Consider the following 23,859-nt stretch of genomic DNA (forward strand, 5'->3'; position numbering starts at 1 on the left):
TATCTGAGGAAGGGTCTCGACTCGAAACGTCACCTATTCCTTTTCTCCAGAGCTGCTGTCTGACCCTCAGAGTTACTCCAGCACTTTTTGTGTCCATCTTGTGCCTCTGAGACCAGCCCTCAGTGTGTTTGGTGTAGATCGAGGTGATCCAAGGCATTCATAGGGCAATGCTGTGGAAGAGTGATCAGCATTTAACCCTTTCATTTAATTGAGGAGGGGTCTGCAATGAACTCTTATGACAGACAGGATATCTGGGTGTTGTTCACGGTGGATGGATTGGCCTGAAGCTCACTAGTTGTCATGCTGCCAAATACACCAATTTGAAACAATGGTGTAACATTTTAGGAAACAGATAACAGTGAGCACACAATGAAATGCATCCTGTGACATACCCCGCAATACTGAGAGAGAAAGAATGGTACCAATTTTAGAACTAATTTCACATGAAAGCTTCTATTCATAATACTTAGAGGGAATAACATATCCTGCCCTGGATAAACCAGAGTGATCTTTTTATCTTTAATATTCACTGGCACAGATTTAGAATCTGTGGAGCAGTCTAACGATAACGATTGACTTCACGGACTTACCTGGAGGAGAGAGGACAACCAGTATGAGGGAGGACAGGAGATTTCAAGAATTCAGACCCACGGATAATGTGACACAAATGGTCGTGTTTAGTTTAGTTTAGAGATACAGTGCTGAAACAGGCCATTCGGCCCACCGCGTCCATTCCGACCAGCCATCTCCGCACATTAACACTACCCTACACATACTAGTGACAATTCACATTTATACCAAGCCAATTAACCTATTTGGAGTGTAGTAGGAAACCGAAGATCTCGGAGAAAACCCACGCAGGTCATGGGGAGAACGTACAAACTCCGTACAGGCAGCACCCGTAGTCAGGATCGAACCCGGGTCTCTGGCGCTGCAAGTGCTGTAAGGCAGCAACTCTCCCGCTGCCCATGTGAGTGCCCTTGATCTGAAAGAAGTAGCACTTTGGTACCTTAGAGATACAGCATGCAGACAGTCCCTTTGGCCCATCGAGCCCACGCCAACCAGCGATCACCCCGTGCATCAACACTATCCGACACATCAGGGATGGTTTACCAGTTTTACTGAAGCCAATGAACCTACAACCCTGTGTAGGAAGGAACTGCAGATGCTGGTTTACACCGAGGATGGACACAGAATGCTGGAGTAACTCAGCGGGTCAGGCAGCATCTCAGGAGAGAAAATATGGGTGACATTTTGGGTCGAGACCCTTCTTCAGACTGAGAGACAGGGGAGAGGGAGACACAGAGATAAGGAGGTGGAAGGTGTGAGAAGGAGACATCAAAAGAGACGTGGTTCAAGGAAAATGTAGAATAAATCATTGTTAGCTGGGAGAAGGCGACTACGAAACATACAGTGATAAAATATTTTTTGATCCGGTGGACTGTCAGACTGGTTGGAGAACTAGCAAGGGGGAGGGATGGAGAGAGAAGGATGGCAATGGTTACTTGAAGTTAGAGAAGTCAATATTCATACCGCTATGGTGTAAATCGAAGGTAGACACAAAATGCTGGAGTAACTCAGTGGGTCAGGCAGCATCTCAGGAGAGAAGGAATGGGTGACGTTTCGGGTCGAGACCCTTCTTCAGACTGAACAAGGGTCTCGACCCGAAAAGTCACCCAATCCTTCTCTCCTGAGATGCTGCCTGACCTGTTGAGTTACTCCAGCATTTTGAGTCCACCTTCGATTTACACCAGCATCTGCAGGTTTTTTTTCCTACACTGCTGTGGTGTAAAGTGCCCAAGTGAAATATGAGGTGCCTCTTTTCATACCTCTACATTTCCTTGGTCATTGTCTGCTTTGATCTGAAGGGATCAAATGCTGTGAGGTATTAGTCTCCGTCCGAAAAGCCACCTATTCCTTTTCCCCAAAGATGCTGTCTGATCCGCTGAGTTACTTTTTGTCCCTGAGCATTTTGTGTCTATCTTCGGAGTAAACCAGCATTGGCAGTTCCTTCCCACACATATTGAAATTGAAACCTGGAATCAGCCATTACATTTTACCACCTAATTTCCTCTTCCACCTCTGAAACAAGATTCCATCGATGCTGGTTTAATCTGGCGGCTTGGTTAAACCCCCTACTTCACAAACATACCTGGACTATCAGTGTTGACAAAAAGCAACACAAGAGGCAGAGTCACAGGCTAGCCTCGAGCGATCACCCAAACCGCACTGTGTCGGAAGGAACTGCAGATGCAGGTTTACACCAAAGATAGACACAAAATGCTGGAGTGACTCAGTGGGACAGGCAGCATCTCTGGGGAGAAGGAATGGGTGACGTTTCGGGTCGAGACCCTTCTAAAAAAGGTAATAATTGAAGTGGGAAGAGTTGAAGGAGAGGTTGTTTAGAGTGAGGACCAGCGGAGGAGAGTGTGGGTCGAGGGAAATTGGCTGGTTCTGCGGTCCCCTCGACCAGATACGTCACCCATTCCTTCTCTCCAGAGATGCTGCCTGTCCCGCTGAGTTACTCCAGCATTGTGTGTCTATCTTCACCCATTCCTTCTCTCCAGAGATGCTGCCTGTGCCGCTGAGTTACTCCAGCGTTTTGTGTCTACCTTCGCCCAAACCACATTCACATGCCTGCATTTCCCTTCCGGAGCCACTGGATAGCAACCAAGAGCAGGAATCTCTGTTGCCTTTCCTGCTTGCCAGGGGCTCAGGGAACAAGTGCAGCTCTCCACAACCTCCTACACTGAATCACCAAAGTCCCAAATACTCTGTGATGCTCTGCAGTGTGAGATCACCTTGGCAAATCCCTTCACCGGTAACTTTAAATCATTCTGACAAAGTTTAAAGGAAGTGCGTTTTTTTTACGTGCAGGAAGGAACTGCAAATGCTGGTTTACTCCAAAGATAGACACGAAATGTTGGAATAACTCGGCGGGTCAGGCAACATCTCTGGAGAAAAGGAATAGGTGACGTTTCAGGTTGAGACCCTTCTGAAGAAAGGGTCGCCTATTCCTTTGAAACGTCACCTATTCCTTTTCTCCAGAGATGCTGCCTGACCCGTTGAGTTACTCCAGCATTTTGTGTCTATCTTTTTTCGTTTACTTTAAGCTATGAAAGACTTTGGCAAAAGTGCTCGATAAAATCAGCAGGTCAGCAAGCATCCATGGAGGGAGTGGATAGGCACCCTTTTGGGTCGGGACCCTTCAGACTGATTGTAGTGGGGGGGGGGGGGGGGAGAAAACTGGAAAAAAGAGGTGTGAGTGGTGCACAGTTTAGCAAGTGATGGGTGGATACTGGTGTACAAAGATACTAGAGGAGCAAGATGAACCACGCCGTTGAAATCGCCTATACTGAAGTGTAGTACGCAAAGGAGCGTAACGGCCGCCATTTTAGTAAGCAGAACCCGCCGTTCTCTAAGCCTCTCGCAGTGTAATCAGTGTTTTGGGGGAACAGTATGTGTGATGATACCATTAAAATGCAGAAAATACCTCATCTATCAATTCACAGATTTTGGTTATTTTTCTTTTAAAATGTTTCTGCAAGTTTCTGCCATGACATACTACGGTTGTTAGGGTCGAGTGGTCTATCTTGCTCTGCTCTATTATCTTTGCTGGTGTACTGGGGTTGATTTGCAGATGGTGGAGGAAGTGATAAAGGTCAGAGATGAAATGGAGAAAAAAGGGTGCCAGATAAGAAGAGAAGAGGAAGTTAAATGTAATGCCAGAGGGAACATGGGGATGGGTCATCAGGTCATAAGTGATAGGAGCAGAAATAGACCATTCGGCCCATCAAGCCTACTCTGCCATTCAACCATGGCTGATGTATCTCTCCCTCCTAACCCCATTCTCCTGCCTTCTCCCCATAACCCCTGACACCCGTGCCAATCAATAATCTATCTATTGCCTTATGGGGGAGGGGGGGTTGGGGGGAGGTGGTAAGAGAGGGTTCAAAGGGAACTGAGACTGTCAGCGATGGGAGATGAGTGTGGGAAGGAGGGGAATGGAGCAAAGTGGCTTTGGTGGGAGCCAGGTGGGTGGGAGCTAGTGGGAGGAATGTGTGTGCTCATTTCCTCCAGTGCTTTGTGTTTTGCCCAAAATTCCAGCATCTGTAGATCCTTGTGTTTCTATGAAATGCTTTTTATCTCCTGAGACTCTTGCTGATTATTTGCTTGAGTGAAAACAGTGGGAAAAGTCTTTCCTAAATTACTTTGGCCCCCATCTCTTATCCTTTTGCTCAGAGAGAGGGGAGCATCAATGTGCCGATCATTGCCATTGTGACCATGGTGGGCCGCAGCAGATGGACAGGACACCCGGCAAAATCTACCACAAGAAAACTTTTGGTTCAATTAATCTGGATCAAACTGGTGGCACGGTGGCGCAGCGGTAGAGTTGCTGCCTTGCAGCACCAGAGACCCAGGTCCCATCCTGACTGCGGGTGTTGTCTGTACGGTGTTTGTACGCTCTCCCCGTGACCAGCGTGGGCTTTCCCTGGGTGCTCCGGTTTCCACTCACACTCCAAAGACGTACAGGTTTGTAGGTAAACTGGCTTGGTATAAATGTAAAAAAGTGCCCCTGGTGGGTGTAGGATAGTGTTAATATGCGGGGATCGCTGGTCGGTGCGGACTCGGTGGGCCGAAAGGCCTGTTTCCGCGCTGTATCTCTAAACTAAATTAAACTAAATTAAACTAAACTAAACTAAACTAAACTAAACTAAACTAAACTAAACTAAACTGAATTAAACTAAATTAAACTAAATTAAACTAAACTAAACTAAACTAAACTAAACTAAACTAAACTAAACTAAACTAAACTAAACTAAACTAAACTAAACTAAACTAAACTAAACAGGCAAGAGGCTGCCTGGCATCATTGCTGTAACAAGAGTACTGATCCTCAGAGGGCGTGTGTACAAGAGTTAGAGTCTGTGAGGCATTAGTCAGGGTTCTGTTCCAGACTGTTCTGTTTCAGTTCAGTCTGAAGAAGGGTCTCGACCCGAAACCTCACCCATTCCTTCTCTCCAGAGATGCTGCCTGACCCGCTGAGTTACTCCAGCACTTTGTGTCCATCTTCTGTTCCAGACTGGTTCACCTAGCTTACACCTGCAAAGACATTTGTTTCCCTCAGATTGATAGATTGAAAGATGCAGCATGGAAACAGGTTCTTGGACCCACTGAGTCCATGCCAACACTAGTCCTATGTTAGATGTGTAGGAAGGAACTGCAGATGCAGGTTTAAACCGAAGATAGGCACAAAAAGCTGGAGTAACTCAGCGGGACAGGCAGCATCTCTGGAGGAAAGGAATAGGTGACGTTTCGGGTCTGAAGAAGGGTCTCGACCCGAAACGTCACCTATTTCTTTTCTCCAGAGGTGCTGTCTGGCCCGCTGGGTTACTCCAGCTTTTTGTGTCTTCCACCAGTTCTATGTTATCCCACTTTCTCGTCCACGCCCTACACACCACGGACAATTCACAGAGGCCAATCAACCGACCAACCCGCACATCATACGGATGTGGGAGGAAACCGGAGCATCCAGAGTAAAACCCATGGAGTCACAGGGAGAACAGGCAGACTCCACACAGACAGCACCCGAGGTCAGGATTGAACCCGGCTCTCTGATGCTGTGAGGCAGCAGCTCTACCCGCTGCACCACTGCGTCCCCAGTCTCACCAGGAGTTCAAACTGTCTTATATTAGCAGTCCACTCACACAGTCATAGAACACTGCACAGAGACAGGCCCTTCAGCCCATCAGGTCTGCACTGTCCATCTTTTTACACTATTTCTACTCCAGTCTCATTTTATTCTCCCCACAATCCCATCAACTCTCCCCAGATTCAATTGTTCACTGACAGACGGGTCAGTCATCTACTCAGTCTTTGGAATGTGGGAGGAAACCAGAGCTCCCTGGAGGAAACCCACGTGGTCACAGAGAGAACATGCAAGCACCACACAGGCAGCACTGGATCGACCCAGGACTCTGGAGTTGTGGGGCAGCAGCTCTACTAACTGTACCACTGCCCCTCGCAAAGAGAACTTCAGCAGCATTAAAGAGAGGTCTTTGGGAATCTGAAATGGCTTCTTGCCACAGAGGCAACGATTCCACATCTTTTTCCTTGAAAGTGGCATCGCAGGTAGATTCCTTGAAAGTAACAGAGAGATAGAGTGGTCAAATAGTGTAAGAAAATAACTGCAGATGCTGGTACAAATCAAAGGTATTTATTCACAAAATGCTGGAGTAACTCAGCAGGTCAGGCAGCATCTCAGGAGAGAAGGAATGGGTGACGTTTTGGGTCGAGACCCTTCTTCAGACTGATGTCAGAGGGGCGGGACAAAGGAAGGATACAGGTGGAGACAGGAAGATAGAGGGAGAATTGGGAAGGGGGAGGGGAAGAGAGAGACAGAGGAACTATCTAAAGTTGGAGAAGTCGATGTTCATACCACTGGGCTGCAAGCTGCCCAAGCGAAATATGAGGTGCTGTTCCTCCAATTTCCGGTGGGTCTCACTATGGCACTGGAGGAGGCCCATGACAGAAAGGTCAGACTGGGAGTGGGAGGGGTATTTGAAGTGCTCAGTGTTGGAGAATTGAGAACCAGGGGACAGAGGTTTAAGCAGAGAGGGATTTAGTAGGAACCTGAGGGGCAACGTTTTCATGTGGAGGGTGGTATATAAGATGAACAAACTAAAATGGGGAGTGTTTGAGACAGGTACAGCAATTAACAGACATTTGGACAGGTACATGGATAGGAAAGACTTAGGGAGAAAAAGTATGGGTCAAATGCAGGCAAAAAGGACTTGTTAGGATAGGTGTCTTGGTCAGCATGGGCAAGTTGGGCTGAAGGGCCTGTTTATATGCTGCATGACTCTGTGACTATGAATAATCCTATGTCAGCTCATATTCCATATCGACTGGAATGGCGTCTGTGGTTTGAGGCTAGATCGCGAATTCTCGGCCTCTATTTTCTATGGTGGCGCGTTGGTGCAGCGGTAGTGTTGCTGACGTACAGTGCATACAGCGCCAGACACACGGGTTCAATCCCGATTACCGGTGCTGTCTCACGAAGTTGTACGTTACCCCGTGACCGCGTGGGTTTTCTCCGAGATCTTCGGTTTTTTTCTCCCACACTCCAAAGACACACAGGTTTGTAGGTTAATTGGCTTGGTGCAAGTGTAAATTATCCCTCGTGTGTTAACATAGTTAGCACGCGGGGATCGTTGGTTGGCGCGGACTCGGTTTCCGCTGTATCTCTAAACTAAACTAACCTGTAGTCAAGAAGAATAGAAGGCAAACTCATTGAAATGATCAAAGTTCTTGGAGGTGTAAGAAAATAACTGCAGATGCTGGTACGAATCGAAGGTATTTATTCACAAAATGCTGGAGTAACTCAGTAGGTCAGGCAGCATCTCAGGAGAGAAACTTCTTGGAGGGCTCAACATGGAGGCTGAGGATCAACAGGGTGGATGCAAGGAGGGCGAGGAGCCTGGAATCAGATGGTAACAGTCCCGTCATAAGTGCTTGGACATTTAGACCTGAAATGAATATTCACAAGTGCCATAACTTCCCATTAAACATACACACATACTGCACTGATTCCTCTAAGGACAATAAGACACACCATGGTCAGGTGGAAGGATGAATGAATGAATGAATGAACGAATGAATGAATGAATGAATACTTTATTGTCACATATGACAAGTCACAGTGAAGTTCAGGTTAGAAGCTGCATTCTCATTCCTAACATCCAGGTTTTGTTTGTTCACCATATGTGGGTATCAGTAGCATTGCCAATGTATATTGTTCATCCTGTCCCTGAAATGCTGAGGCAAAATGAAGTCAAGCAGAAGGGTGTAGAAACAAGGAACTGCAGATGCTGGTTTCCAAAAAAGACACAAAGAATGAATGAATGAATGAATGAATGAATGAATGAATGAATAAGTTTATTGGCCAAGTATGTGCACATACAAGGAATGTGCCTTGGTGCTCCGCTCACAAATCACAACGCAAACATACAGTTAACAATTAAGAATAAAGCACAAACACATCAAAACAATAAGGATACAACATTGCGGTCTAAACATGTGGGTGAAAATAAACCAGAGCAAAAAAGAGACACGTGGATAGGTGATGTTTCGGACATTACCTGTCCATGTTCTCCAGAGATGCTGCCTGACCCGCTGAGTTAATCCAGTACTTTGTGCCTTTTTCAGAATTCAAGCACTTTGGCGATATTGGCTGGACTGAGTAGAGATGGCAGATTTCCTTTGCTGAAGTAGATGTTGGCCAGTGTGGGCAAGTTTGACCAAAGGGCCTGTTTCCACGCTGTGTCACTCTATGACTCTACATCTCTACATTAACTGACGGATACGACTTAGCAAATTCATAACGTTTGAGGCCTGTTTTTTTTTGTGCAATTCCAGATTTATTTAATTCCTTCAATGTCGCCCCTCCTCCAAAAAAAATGGCTTCAGTTGACAGCAATTAGGCAAAGGGAGATGCAAGGAGCTCAGTTGCGAACCATTTTAACTCCCCTTCCCATTCCAACACTGACCTGGACCATGCAAGCTGGAGGAACAGCACCTGATATTGTACTTATGTGCAGGAAAAAAAAAGCAGATGCTGGTTTAAATCAAAGGTTGGCACAAAATGCTGGAGTAACTCAACGGGTCAGGCAGCATCTTTGGAGAGAAGGAATGGGTGATGTTGGGTAACGTTTCAGTCTGAAGAAGGGTCTCGACCCGAAACGTCATCCATTCCTTCTCTCCCGAGATGCTGCCTGACCCATTTACTCCAGCATTTTGTGTCTATCTTTGATATTGCACTTATGTAACTTGCAACCCAAGAGTACGAACATTGAATTCTTCAAATTTTTTAAACAACCCCCCTCTCTTCTCTGTGCTCCACCTGGGTGCAAACTAATTTCTCCCGGCCCCTTCTTTCTCCTTCCCCCCATCGCCTTCCACCTATATATTTTCCTTTAGCTTCATACGTCACCTCTCTTCTCTCCTTCTCTGACACCCTTTTGTTTCCTTTTCCATCTCTGGTCTTTGTCCACCATCTGCCAGTCACACCTCCCTGACCTATATCCACCTATCACTTGCCAGGCTTTTTCCTGCCTCTGCCTCTTTTTTTCGGTGTTCTACTATAATCAGCCTCTAATCAGGGAAGAAGGCACAGGAGCCTGAAATCTGCAACGTCCAGGTTCAGGAACAGCTTCTTCCCGACAACCGTCAGGATATTAAACACTACGAACTCCAACGAAACCGGACTATGAACTGCCTCACTTGCACTAGGGATTTGTGTGGGGCATTGTTTTTGTCTTTGGACTGTATTATTTGAGAGTTTTTAATATATAGAACCTATTTTTGTTGTTTACGGAGGTGTCTAATGACTTTTTTACATGTCTGTTGTGCTGCTGCAAGTAAGAATTTCATTGTTCCTTTTTGGGACATATTGGGGTGGCACGGTGGCGCAGCGGTAGAGTTGCTGCCTTACAGCACTTACAGCGCCAGAGACCCGGGTTCGAACCTGGCTACGGGTGCTGTCTGTACGGAGTTTGTATGTTCTCCCCATGACCCCATGGGTTTTCTCTGAGAACTTCGGTTTCCTCCCACACTCCAACGATGTACAGGTTTGTGGGTTAATTGGCTTGGTGTAGGATACAGCATTAGTGTGCGGGGATGGCTGGCCAGCGTGGACTATGTGGGCCGAATGGCCGTTTCTGCGCTGTACCTCTAAAACTAAAAAGGCTAAAACTAAAAACTGAAATATGACAATAAAAACATCCTTGACTTCTGACTCCTGATCCAAAACGTCGCCTATCCACGCCTCCAGAATTGCTGAGTTTCTCCACCACTTTGTGTTTTCTTTTTAAATTTTGCTAGTTTTCCAAAGGAAAAAAACCAATGGGATACCAGGGGAATTCAATCCCTTTTCATGGGACCTTCAAGAGCTGACTGGTCCAGTTCACAGAAGTCTCTGAAGAAGGACTTGCACGTGACGTACAAATGGAAACTAATATTGACTTTGGTTCTTCTCAAGTTCAGCCGCGTCTCCAGTCTGGGGTAAAGTGTTTGGAAACAGGTTAGACCAGGCCCCCGCTGAGAAATGTACCTCAAATGTTTACCCGTGGTTTCCTTTCCCATTGGTAGTAAGTCCAGCAACCAGATACTTGGAAGTGCACACCACTTTCCCTCGACCATTTTCCCAACATCGTGTTCACGTGGGCAGCAGCTGAGAAACCCCACCGACATTCAGCATCAACTACTCCATTCCTTGAGCTTCAATCCATTACTGTGAATTTTATAAGGGCATAAAGTAATGTGATAGTAGAATTAGGCCATTCGGCCCATCAAGTCTACTCCGCCATTCAACAATGGCTGATCTATCTCTCCCTCCTAACCCGATTCTCCTGCCTTCTCCCCATAACCCCTGACACCCGTACTAATCAAGAATCTATCTACAGGCATCTGTGCCTTAGAAATATCCACTGACTTGGCCTCTACAGCCTTCTGTAGCTAAGAATTCCATAGATTCACCACAACTCTGACTAAAGAAATCTCTCCTCATCTTCTTCCTAAAGGAACGTCCTTTAATTCTGAGGCTATGACCTCTAGTCCTAGACACCCCCACCAGTGTAAACATCCTCTCCACATCCACTCTATCCAAGCCTTTCATTATTCTGCAAGTTTCAATGAGGTCCCCCTTCATTCTTCTAAACCCCAGCGAGTACAGGCCCAGGGCCGACAAACGCTCATCATAGGTTAACCTACTCATTCCTGGGATCATTCTTGTAAACCTCCTCTGAACCTTCTCCAGAGCTAACACATCCTTCCTCAGATAAGGTGCTTAAAATGGCTCACAATAACTACAGTGTTACTGTCCAGACATGGGAAGGCGAGAAGTTGCTGGCTGGGAAATAGCTTCGGCTTGCATCTCTGTCAGCATTGATGAGGTGCTGAAGGAGCCAGATGCTGTGCTGCATCTATGAGGCTATGACTCTATAAATGCTGCCGCTTATTTAGTGGCAATAAGGTTATTCAATTATTCACTGTTTGAGTCTGAAGAAGGGTCTTGACCCGAAACGTCACCCATTCCTTCTCTCCAGAGATGCTGCCTGACCCGCTGAGTTACTCCAGCATTTTGTGTCTATCTTTGGTGTTAACCAGCATCTGCAGTTCCTTCCTCCACTCAGGGTAATGTTCAGTTTAGTTTAGACATACAGCATGGAAGCAGGCCCTTCGGCCCACTGAGTCCACGTCGACCATTGATCGCCCTTTCACACTAGATCTACGTCATCATTTTGCATCCAGTCCCTACATATTGCGGGAATTTATGGAGGCCAATTATTTTACAAACCCTTGAGTCTTTGAGATGTGGGAGGAAGGAAACCCACGCGGTCACGGGGAGAACGTACAAACTCCACACAGACAGCACCCGTAGTCAGGATGGAGTCCGGGTGTCTGGTGCTGTGAGGCAGCAACTCCACCAGTTGTGCTGTTATGCAGGGTGTAACTGAATGAAACCACTGTTTACTTAGTAAGTTTGCAGTTAAAGTATGGTTTTATAATTAAGACCATTTGGGTCTGCATTCTTTCACAGAAAACTTCTTTCAAAACACCACCCCCTGAGGATTTGGGTCATTCTCCACAATAAAGAACTAAAATTGTATTTCTTTAGCTTGTGCATAACATTGGAAACAGGTGTAGGGCTATTTTTAAACGTGAATGATGTGAACCTTTGAATGGTGTACATCCCTCGGAGATTGTAGTTCTAAAATAACACATTTGTAATCAGTTACTTTGCAGATGTAGGAAGATATTGTGAATCATGGTTTTGCATGTGGTTTTCGGGGCACTGTTCACTGTGATTGACCAGCTCAGCATAATTAAAGGATGTCGACTCGAAACGTCACCCATTCCTTCTTCAGACGGAAGAAGGGTCTTGACCTGAAACGTCACCCATACCCTCTCTCCAGAGATGCTGCCTGTCCCGCTGAGTTACTCCAGCTTTTTGAGTCCAACTTCATTTTAAACCATCATCTGCAGTTCCTTGCTATCACAAAAAGCTGGAGTAACTCAGCGGGACAGGCACCATCTCAGGAGAGAAGGAATAGGTGACGTTTTGGGTCGAGACCCTTCTTCAGACTGATGTCAGGGGAGGGGACGGGACAAAGAAAGGATGTAGTTGGAGACAGGAAGACAGTGGGAGAACTGGGAAAGGGGAGGGGAAGAGAGGGACAGAGGAGCTATCGAAAGTTGAAGTCAATGTTCATATCACTGGGTTGTAAGCTGCCCAAGCGAAATATGAGGTGCTGTTCCTCCAATTTGTGGTGGGCCTCATAGAAAAACACATAGACAATAGGTGCAGGAGGAGGTCATTCGGCCCTTCGACCCAGCACCACCATTCATTGTGATCATGGCTGATCATCCATAATCAATAACCCGTGCCTGCCTTCTCCCCATATCCCTTGATTCCACTAGCCCCCAGAGCTCTATCTCTCTCTCTCTTAAATTCATCCAGTGATTTGGCTTCCACTGTCCTCTGTGGCAGAGAATTCCACAAATTCACAACTCTCTGGGTGTAAAGGTACCTTCTCACTTCTGTTTTAAATGGCCTCCCCTTTATTCTAAGACTGTGGCCCCTGGTTCTGGACTCCCCCAACATTGGGAATATTTTTCCTGCATCTAGCTTGTCCAGTCCTTTTATAATTTTATATGTCTTTATAAGATCCCCTCTCTTCCTTCTCACTGTGAGAACAGAGGAGGCCCATGACAGAAAGGTCAGTCTGGGAGTGGGAGGGGGAGTTGAAGTGCTGAGCCACTGGGAGATCAGGTTGGTTAAGGCGGACTGAGCGAAGGAGTTCTCCTCCAATCTGCAGTTCCTTCTTACATATAATTAAAGGTTTTCCAGTTTGGATTAACAGCAGTCTAGTCATTTTCCTATTGATTGAAAACAATATATGTTGATGCAGCCAGACCCCTTGTTGATGTTTCCATGACCAAAACCGAGGCACAGACACTGTTGGAAGATTTTCACCTTCAATCCGAATATTACGAAAGAGTGTAGAGAAGATTTAAAGATGTTGCCATGACTCGAGGACCTGAGCTATAGGGAGAGGTTGAGTGAGCTGGGATGGGATTCTATTCCTTGGAGTGCAGGAGGATGAGGAGTGATCTTATAGAGGTGTATAAAATCATGAGGGGAATAGATCGGGTAGATATTCTCCCGATAGTCATAGTTATATTTATGACCTTTTCGTCGTTGAATTTAGAAGGATGAGAGGGGATCTTCTAGAAACATGTAAAATTCTTAAAGGATTGGACAGGCTAGATGCAGGAAAAATGTTTCCCATGTTTGGGCAGTCTAGAACCAGAGGTCACAGTTTAAGAACAAGGGGTCGGCCATGAGATGAGGAAACACTTTTTCAGCCAGAGTTGTGAATCTGTGGAATTCTCTGCCACAGAAGGCAGTGGAGGCCGATTCACTGGATATTTTTAAAAGAGAGTTAGATTTAGCTCTTGGGGCTAACGGAGTCAAGGGATATGGGGAGAAAGCAGGAACGGGGTACTGATTTTAGGTGATCAGCCCATGATTATATTGAACGGCGGTGCTGGCTCGAAGGGCCGAATGGCCTACTCCTGCACCTATGACAATAGACAATAGACAATAGGTGCAGGAGGAGGCCATTCGGCCCTTCGAACCAGCACCGCCATTCAATGTGATCATGGCTGATCATTCTCAATCAGTACCCCGTTCCTGCCTTCTCCCCATACCCCCTGACTCCGCTATCCTTAAGAGCTCTATCTAGCTCTCTCTTGAATGCATTCAGAGAATTGGCCTCCACTGCCTTCTGAGGAAGAGAATTCCACAGATTCACAACTCTCTGACTGAAAAGGTTTTTCCTCATCTCAGTTCTAAATTTCCTACCCCTTATTCTTAAACTATGGCCCCTTGTTCTGGACTCCCCCAACATTGGGAACTTGTCTCCTGCCTCTAACGTGTCCAACCCCTTAATAATCTTATACGTTTCGATAAGATCCCCTCTCATCCTTCTAAAGGATCTTTCATCCATGTATCAATGTTTCTATGTATCTAGATACTCCCACTGTTGGATACACCCTGTCCACATCCACTCTATCCAAGTATGGTCACATCCAGTGCTGATGGTGCTTCAAGTCTACAGCAACAACTGTGAAATTAGCCGCTGTGAGGTTTGGAATGGTGCTGTACATTCTGGGAAGATGAGCTGAAATGGGACCTGTCTGCTTGGCGATGGTGACGGTAACAAGGCTCAGTGGAATCAGCTGCTGCAGCAGTGCCAGGACGGATGTACAATGCTTCGCGGGAGCCAGAAGCCCCATCAAAGGCTTGACCTGGATAATGTTTCTCCTGCTTGGTGCCTAGAAGTAGAGGATCACAGCCTTCAATTGAAGGGTCGAACATTCCAGTCTAAGAAGACAGGAATTGCCCTCGTCCAGAGGTTACAGTGTGTGGTGTGGTGCATAGCCTCCAGGCTGTGGAACATCTCCTGAGCTGTGACACGCTGCATGACACATGCACTGTAAAGGACCTCACAGAGGCCAACCACGTGACACTAAAATTTGCTCGCTGTTGGCAAACAGTTGCTTGATGACACGAATAAATAAAAAACCCAGGGGTTCAGGAATCTTTGGGCTTATTTATCATGAGAGTCTTGGAGGCTCAGTCACTGTGCTGAATTCATATTTTATTTTTTCATATTTTCTGATAACATAAAAAGGAGGCCACTTGGCCCATCCATGCTGGACTTCAGAGGAATCACACCCATCCCATTCCCTCCACTTTAGTTTAGTTTAGTTTAGAGATACAGCGTGGAAACAGGCCCTTCGGCCCACCAAGTCCACGCCGACCAGCGATCCCCGCACTCGAAAGCTATCCCACACGCACTTGGGAAAATTTACAATGATACCAAACCAATTAACTTACAAACCTGTACATCTTTGGAGTGTGGGAGGAAACCAGAGGACCTGGAGGAAACCCACACAGGTCACAGGCAGAACATACAATGCAAACTCCGTAAAGACTAGTCAGGATTGAACCCGGGTCCCTGGTGCGGTAAGGCAGCAACTCTGCCGTTGCACCACCGTGCCGCCCTTGATTTCCTAGTTGTTCCCCATTATCCTTTTCTGATTCCCCTGTCTCCTACCCACACTGGAAGTAGTTTACAAAGGCTAGATAGTCCTCCAAGCACCCTTGGACTATCCTTGATCAGACTTTGCTGGCTAAACATTGCACTAAATGATATTCCCTCATCATGTTTCCTCCCACACTCCAAAGACGTACAGGTATGTAGGTTAATTGGCTGGGTAAAATGTAAAAATTGTCCCTAGTGGGTGTAGGATAGTGTTAATGTGCGGGGATCGCTGGGCGGCACGGACTTGGAGGGCCGAAAAGGCCTGTTTCCGGCTGTATATATATGATATGATGATATATGTGTCTGTACACTGTGATAGCTCGATTGTAATCATGTATTGTCTTTCTGCTGACTAGATAGTGGGACAAGAAACTAAACTGCACTGAACTGGGATGTGGAAGCGAACCAGAGCACACTGAAGAGGTACTCTTCTTTAGTCAGAGGGTAGTTAATCTGTGCAACTCATTGCCATTGTGGAGGCCAAGTCAGTGGATATTATTAAGGCAGAAATAGACAAATTCTCGATTTAAATGGGTGTCACGGGTTATGGGGAGAAGGCAGGAAAATGGGATTAGGAGGCAGAGATCAGCCACGATTGAATGGCGGAGTGGACTCGATGGGCCGAATGGCCTAATTCTACTCCTATAACTTGTGAACTTGTGAAGAGGAAGCCATGTGATTACAGGGGGGGATGTGCTGTGGACCAAGAGCAAGAGGAAGACAGGTCGTCACAACAACAAGTAACCTCCTGGCCTGGTACATCCCCCAGTGTACCGTGAGTAAGAAGCCAGAGGAAACCTGGTGCCCTGGGGAATGGAGAAAGGCATTGCAGGAGTTATCACCAGGCAATGCTGAAACTGAAACTGCCGAGGTGCCAGACCAGTGGAACTGCAACACGGGACGGTCTGAACACCAGACAGCAAAAACAGAATCCATATGTGGCGCTGCTGAAATGCCATTGACCTGAAACGTTAACTCAGTTTCATATGAGTACGAACAGCGAGTGTGAAAAACCTATGGTGTGCACAACCAGAAATGTCAAATAGATTAGTTTAGAGATAATTTAGAGATACAGTGCAGAAACAGGCCCTTTGGCCCACTGAGTCTACACCGACCAGCGATCCCCACGCACTAGCTCTATCCTACACACATCAGGGACAATTCACAATCTTTACCAATGCTTCATCTACACTAATGCCATTAACCACATTTGAACCATCTATATACTAAAACTCTTGTTTGTTTGTTTGTTTGTTCCTGATCTACAGCCAAAACGGTACACGATAGTGCGTCAATTTTAGGCCCACCTTACTCACCGCCGTCTCTTTGGTGCTAATGGAAGAAGTTTCATTGAAATCGGTGTTATATTTTTAACGTTATTCACATTTTAAAGTTTAAATCTATCTCCTAGGAAGGGAGGGGGTGGAGGGAGGGAAGGAGGTAGGGGGGAGGATAAGGGGGTTTGAGGTGGATGGAGTGTGGGGGGAGGGGAAGAGGGAAGGGGAGGGTGGAGGGGTGGAGGAGGGGAGGAGGGGGGGGAGGAGGGGGAGAGGGGGGGGAGGGGAGGGGGTGGAGGGAGGAGACGAGGAGGGATAAGGGGGATTGACAGTGATGGAGTGGGGGGGAGGGGGAGAGGAGGAAGGGCTGGAGGGGGAAGGGAGGGGAGGGGGAGAGGGGAGTGGGGAGGGGAGGGGGAGGAGAGGGATAAGGGGGATTGAGAGTGATGGAGTGGTGGGGAGGGGCTGGAGGGAGGGGGAGGAGGAAGGGAGGGGAGGGGGGAAGGGGTGGGGGGGAGAGGGGGAGGAGAGGGTGCTGCACCAATGTAGGAGAGGTCTAGTAACCCTCTAAATCTTTCCTATCGCTGTCCCTGTCCAAATGTTTTTAAATGGGGTTGTTATATGTGTCTCAACTACTTCGTCTGGGAGCTCATTCCATGTGCTCACCACCCTCTCATTGAAAAGCTTGCCCCTCAGTTTCCCATTAAATCTTTCCCCTCTCACCATAAACCTCCCTAGCTTTGGATTCCTCAACCCTGGGGAAAAGAGGATGTGTGTATTCACTCTATGCATTCAGCTGCTGATCTTATGCAACTCTATAAGATCACACCTCAGCCTCCTGCACTCCAAGAAATAACCCCCTCGCCTGCCCAACCACTCCCTGTAGCTCAGGCCCTCAAATCCTGGCAACATCGTCATAAAATAAGTTGAGAGATGGCAAAATACATTCACTAAAATGATCTGAGATGAGAGAGACTATGTCCATCAGGGTAGTCTGACATCTCTCCTATTGACTTGGAGGGCCGAAAAGGCCTGTTTCCGGCTGTATATATATGATATGATATGATATGATATGAGAATGTGCATGAGAATGGAAGGTTTGTGAGAAGCTGATTTACAATCAGCATTAGGGTTAGGGTTGGCGTTAGGAGCTGGACTGTTCTATGTTCCATGTTCTAGTCACTAATGACAATAGACAATAGACAATAGACAATAGACAATAGGTGCAGGAGGAGGCCATTCGGCCCTTCGAGCCAACACCGCCATTCAATGTGATCATGGCTGATCATTCTCAATCAGTACCCCGTTCCTGCCTTCTCCCCATACCCCCTGACGCCGCTATCCTTAAGAGCTCTATCTAGCTCTCTCTTGAATGCATTCAGAGAATTGGCCTCCACTGCCCTCTGAGGCAGAGAATTCCACAGATTCACAACTCTCTGACTGAAAAGGTTTTTCCTCATCTCCGTTCTAAATGGCCTACCCCTTATTCTTAAACTGTGGCCCCTTGTTCTGGACTCCCCCAACATCGGGAACATGTTTCCTGCCTCTAACGTGTCCAACCCCTTAATAATCTTATACGTTTCGATAAGATCTCCTATCATCAATAATAAATGTTTTTGTAGAAACCTGGTCATTCACAGTGATCTCATTGCAGATCTGCCGTGGGGTCATTGAGTAACCCTGGTCCCCCTAAAAGGGGGAATCCCAAGTGAGTTTAAGAGTAGGAGTTGGAAGAGGGAGAGATATGTTCAGGGATTATGTGCAGGATGGGAGGATGCTTGTATAGTACAGAACTCAGTTAAAGTCCATTAGGGCCAAATGGCCTGTTTCTGATCTATAAATTCCAATTAGTTTAATTTAGTTTAGTGAAACAGCATGGAAACAGGCCCTTCGGCCCACCGGGTCCGCGCCGACCAGCGATCCACGCACAGTAGTTCTATCCTGCACACTAGAGGCAATTTACAGAAGCCAATTAACCTACAAACCCACACATCTTTGGAATGTGGGAGGAAGCTGGAGCACCCAGAGAAAACCCACGGGGTCACAGGGAGAACGTACAAACTGCGCACAGACAGCACCCGACTTCAGGATCGAATCCGGGTCGCAGGCGCCGTGAGGCAGCAACTCTGCCGCTGCTCCACCGTGTCACCCTGATCAATAATCAATGATGGTGCAGAACACCTTGGGAGTCGACACTGCCCCCTACTGGAGTCACAGAACAGGCGTGTTCAGGTCCCCTTCATCAACGCTTAGTTGTTCAACTCTAAACATGTCACTGGCAGCACTGTGAACCCATCCGATAGAAGCTCATCAATAGGGTCACATTCCCTTCCCCTTATTCACAAAGATCATCCATTTGAATTCTGGAAATTAATGTGGCCTTTCACACTCTGATTGTCCAGAATGTCCCTTTTTTTTTAACTAAGGTTGGCACGGTGGTGCAGTGGTAGAGTTGCTGCCTTAGAGCGCCAGAGGCCCGGGTTCCATCCTATCTAACGCTGCTGTCTGTATGGAGTCTGTGACCAGAGTGGGTTTTCTCCGGGTGCTCCGGTTTCCTCCCACACTCCAAAGACGAACAGGTTTACAGGTTAATTGGCTTCAGTAAAATTGTATATTGTAAAATTGTAAATTGTCCCTCGTGTGTAGGATAGTGCTACATGGTTAGCAAGGACTCAATGGGCCCAAGGCCCTGTTTGAGCGCTGTATCTCTAAAGTCCAAAGTATAAAGTCTATGGAAATCTTCATCCGTACCCTGGGTGACAGAATGAGCACAGCATAAAAAGTTATTTAAAATTGGATATTAAGTATGTGCACATGGAGCAAGGGTTACTTCTGGGGTGATAAATGGAACAAACATGGTAGGCTTCCTCATTGCAATCTTATGCCTCTTTGCAGAATGTTATGCAAAGAGGCATAAGCATGGTGAAGGGCGGCACGGTGGCGCAGCGGTAGAGTTGCTGCCTTACAGCGAATGCAGCGCCGGAGACTCAGGTTCGATCCTGAGTGGAAGCAGGCTCTTTGGCCCACCGAGTCTGTGTCGACCAGCAATCACCCTGTACACTACCACGAACCTACACACGAGGGACAATTTACAATGTTGACCAAAGCCAATTCACCTAAAAACCTGCACGTCTTTGTAGTGTGGAAGGAAACGGGAGCACCTGGAGAAAACCCATTTGATAATGGCGAGAATGTGTAAACCCGATACCAAGAGTGCCCGTAGTCAGGATCGAACCTGGATCTCTGGCTCTGCAAGGCAGCAACTCTACCGCTGCACCATCATGCCACCCTTTATTCTTATTCTTTATAATACCTACATGTCAGTCCCTCTGAACACAAGCACCTTACAATCCCTCAACATTTCACAAGAACATTCCGCATTTCTTTTCTTTTCGACCATAGTGGATGATCACAATCCTCCCATATTTTCCTCCATCTCCATCTCCGTGCCTATGCACATTCACTGAACCTATGCATATCCCCCTTTGTACCCGCCTTCCAACTCATACTGCCATCCAGTTTTGCATCAACTGGATATACTTGGCGCAGCGGTAGAGTTGCTGCCTTACAGTGAATGTAGCGCCGGAGACTCAGGTTCGATCCTGACTAAGGGCGCCGTCTGTACTGAATTTGTACGTTCTCCCCGTGACCTGCGTGGGTTTTCTCCGAGATCTTCGGTTTCCTCCCACACTCCAAAGACGTACAGGTATGTAGGTTAATATGTAAAAATTGTCCCTAGTGTGTGTAGGATAGTGTTAATGTGTGGGGATCGCCGGGCGGCGTGCACTCGGTGGGCCGAAGGGCCTGTTTCAGCGCTGTATCTCTAAATCTAAATCTAAAAAAAATGATGCTCTCCAGAGATGCCGCCAAACCCTTTGAGTTACTCCAGCACTTTGTGTTCTACTTATGAGCTTGCAGGCTGCACTGCCTGCCACACTTGATGTACAAAGTGTTTGTGTCAGCAAGCTGAGAGACAGCTAACTGCCTTACCAGGCCCTACCTGAGCTGATTGCAACAGTTGACATTCACGCTCCGATTGCCTGAGTACTCCACTGTTTGCACCCAGCCACTTGCACTCTGACAGCAACAGATTTGTATCGCACCACAGCGAGTCGGAGCTGATGTGGAAAAAATACACACACAGATATCTGAAAGAATATTCAGGTTATTTGTGGTTGAATTAAATGAGCAATGAACAAGGAGATAGAGGAAAAGAGGAATATAGACACGAAAAGCTGGAGTAACCCAGTACTCCAGTCAGGCAGTGTGCAGGAAAATAACTGCAGATGCTGGTACAAATCGAAGGTATCACAAAATGCTGGAGTAACTCAGTGGAGCATCTCTGGAGAGAGGGAATGGGTGACGTTTCGGGTCGAGACCCTTCTTCAGACTGAGGGACAAAGAAAGGATATAGGTGGAGACAGGAAGACAGTGGGAGAACTGGGAAGGGGAGGGGAAGAGAGGGACAGAGGAGCTATCTAAAGTTAGAGCACTGACTTCCTTTCTGTCATGGGCCTCCTCCAGTGTCATAGTGAGGCCCACCGGAAATTGGAGGAACAGCGTCTCATATTTTGCCTGGGCAGCTTACAATATGCCAGGCAGCATTTCTGGAGAAAAGGAATAGGTGACATTTCGGGTGGGGACCCTTCTTCAGACTGAGATTCAGGGAAGAGGGAAATGAGAGATTAGTTTAGTTTAATTTAGAGATAAAGCGCGGAAACAGGCCCTTCGGCCCACCTAGTCCTCACCGACCAGCGATCCCCGCACATTAACCCTTTCCTACACACCAGGGACAATTTACATTTATACCAAGCCAATTACATTGTAAACCTTTTGTAAACGTCTTTGGAGTGTGGGAGGAAACCGAAGATCTCGGAGAAAACCCACGCGGTCACAGGGAGAACGTACAAACTCCGTACTAACAGCACCCATAGTTAGGATCGAACCCGGTTCCCTGATGCTTTTGTTGCGTGCTAACCAGTCAGCAGAAAGACAACGCATGATGACAATCGAGTCACTTACAGTGTCTGGAAACATGATAAGGGAATAACGTTTAGTGCAAAGTAAAGCAAGCAAAGTCCGATCAAAGGTCACCAAAGAGGTCAATCTTAGTTCAGGACTGCTCTCTGGTTACTGTAGGATGGTACAGTTGCCTGATAAGGGCTGGAAAGCAACTGCCCCTGTATCTGGAGGTGTGCGTTTTCACACTTCTATACCTGATGAGAGAGGGGTGAAGAGAGAGTGGCCAGGGTGCGATTTAATCTCCTTCAGACACTTGACAGCTTGTTCTCACTTTAGAACAGGGGCTTTCCAGCCTCACTGACAACTGCTTTTATTCTTGGCATTATGACCCAACCACCACTACAGACAGTGAGAGGGTTGAAGGTTCAGGTAAGATGCACATCATCCTGTGTGAGATCTCAATCTCCAGCCAACTGATATCTGGGTCAGTATCCGCCCTCTCGATCGCTGCTGGACAATCACACTGACGATTCCCATCCAACCTCCCAGCTACAGCGTGCGTGCGTGCGTGCGACACATCTGTGCTAATGGCTGCATAGAAACATAGAAATATCGAAAATAGGTGAAGGAGTAGGCCACTCGGCCCTTCGAGCCAGTACCGCCTTTTAATATGATCATGGCTGATCATCCAAAATCAGTACCTCGTTCCTGCTCTCTCCCCGTATCCTTTGATTCTGTTAGCCCCAAGAGCTATATCTAACTCTCTCTTGAAAACATCCAGTGAATTGGCCTCCACTGTGGCAGAGAATTCCACAAATTCACAACTCTCTGGGTGAAAAAGTTTTTCCTCATCTCAGTCCTAAATGACCCACCCCTTATTCTTAAACCGTGACCCCTGGTTCTGGACTCCCACAACATCAGGAACATTTTTCCTGCATCTAGCCTGTTCAATCCCTCAAGAATGTTATAGGTTTAAGGGATTGGACAGGCTAGACGCCGGAAAAATGTTCCCGATATTGCGGGAGTCCAGAACCAGGGGTCACGGTTTAAGAATAAGTGGTCGGCCATTTAGGACTGAGATGAGGAAAAACTGTTTCAACAATCGCACAGATGATTCCCATGTGCTGATCCAACCTATCAGCTACTGCGTGCATATGACACATCTGTGCTGGTGGCTGCAAGTGTTGGTGTGAAGTCATACTTAAGGGCCTGTCCCACTTAGGCGATTTTTAAGACGATTGCCGGCGACTGTCATAGTCGTATCAGGTCGCTGAAAAACCGGCGACTGGACCCCCCCTACGACAATGTCTACGACAAGCTACAACAACCTACCACCTAGTCGACGTCAAGCTACGGCAAGCTACCGAAAACCGGCGTCCCAATCGTCGCAAGTAGGACGTCCACCTACGACCGCGCCGACGACAACCTATGACCACACAGGCGATAATCTACGACAACCAAAGTCAACCTACGTCTACCCGCGACAAGCTACAACAAGCTACGACTCTGTCGGTGACAACTGAAGACAATTCACCTCAATTTGGCCTCTGGTTTTGACGCCGGTACCTGTCGCCGGGTGACGTAGGTCGTCGCCAATGGAATTCACCGAAGTCAGCACCGGCGACAACCTAGGTCACCTGGCGACAACCTACGACAGCGCCCCCGTCAGGAGACGTCAAGCTACGATCATTGGCGTCAAACCCACTGGCGCCGAAAATTTGACATTCTGAAAATCCAGCAGCGACCAGAAAGACGCTACGGCTCTTTGGGCGACTGAGGTGACGACTCACGACACCGCGGTATTGGCGACACCGCGGCGACCGTGTGGCGACTGCCTAGTCACCTAAAATATCGCCTACGTGGGCCAGGGGCTTTTACTCTCTTGCTCTACAATTACTAATTGGCCAGGCAGGGGTTCTATGCTGTCAGAAAAAGATGACCCCCCCCCCCGACACAAATTATTTTGTCAAATTTGCTGGGTGTCTCTGCAATTTTCCGTTTACATCCACGTTTGCATTTCCTTCGACTTTACCGTGCCTGGTTTCAGCCACGCACATCAATGGGACAAACATAATCCTAATACCTGATGGAAACACTCAGCAGGTCAAGTAGCATCAGTGGAGAGAGAAACACAGTCAGTGTTTCAGGACAGTGACCTTGCATCAGAAGAAAGAAAAGCTGTAATGACCACGGAGATTCCAGAAACTGCAGACGCCAGAATCCTGAGCAAAAAGACCAAGTGCTGGAGGAACTCAACAGCTCAGCCAACATCTGTGGATCAATAGACAATAGACAAGAGACAATAGGTGCAGGAGGAGGCCATTCGGCCGTCCGAGCCAGCACCGCCATTCAATGTGATCATGGCTGATCATTCTCAATCAGTACCCCGTTCCTGCCTTCTCCCCATACCCCCTGACTCCGCTATCCTTAAGAGCTCTATCTAGCTC

Source organism: Rhinoraja longicauda, chromosome 32, assembly GCF_053455715.1.
Source record: "Rhinoraja longicauda isolate Sanriku21f chromosome 32, sRhiLon1.1, whole genome shotgun sequence".
Lineage (NCBI taxonomy): Eukaryota > Metazoa > Chordata > Chondrichthyes > Rajiformes > Arhynchobatidae > Rhinoraja > Rhinoraja longicauda.